A 659-nucleotide genomic window follows, 5' to 3' on the forward strand; every position below is an offset into this window, starting at 1 on the left:
TCGAACTTATCAAGAGAGATGGAGTTCGAATTGTGCATTAAGGAATAGTGTTAGTTCATAAATAGAAGGATGTGAGAAGAAGGGAAGTGGTTTTTGAAAATTAAGTGAAAATTTTGAAAACATTTTTGAAAAACATTACTTATTTTTCGAAAATGAAAGTAGGAAAAAAAATAAAGTGATTTTTGGAAAAGATTTTGAAATTAGAAATCAAAGAGATTTGATTGAAAATTATTTTGAAAAAGATGTGGTTAAGAAAATATGATTGGTTTTAAAAAAAAGATGTGATTGAGAAGATATGATTTGAAAAACATTTTTAAAAAGATTTGATTTTAAAAATTGATGACTTGGCTATCAAGAAAATATATGATTCAGACATTAAACCTTCCTCAACAGAAAAGGCAACATACTTGAAATGTTGAATCAAATCATTAATTGGTAGCAAGTATCTTTGAAAAAAGAAAGAAATTAAATTTGAAAGAGATTTGATTGAAAGATATGATTTGAAAAAGATTTGATTTTGAAAAACTTTGAAAACTGAAAAAAAATTGCATTGAAAAACAGAATCTTCCCCCTTGTGCCTTCCTGGCGTTAAACGCCCAGAATGGTGCACATTCTGGCGTTTAACGCCCAAAACTATACCTTTTTGGGCGTTAAACGTG

This window comes from Arachis duranensis, chromosome 2 (genome assembly GCF_000817695.3).
Source record: "Arachis duranensis cultivar V14167 chromosome 2, aradu.V14167.gnm2.J7QH, whole genome shotgun sequence".
NCBI classification, from domain to species: domain Eukaryota; kingdom Viridiplantae; phylum Streptophyta; class Magnoliopsida; order Fabales; family Fabaceae; genus Arachis; species Arachis duranensis.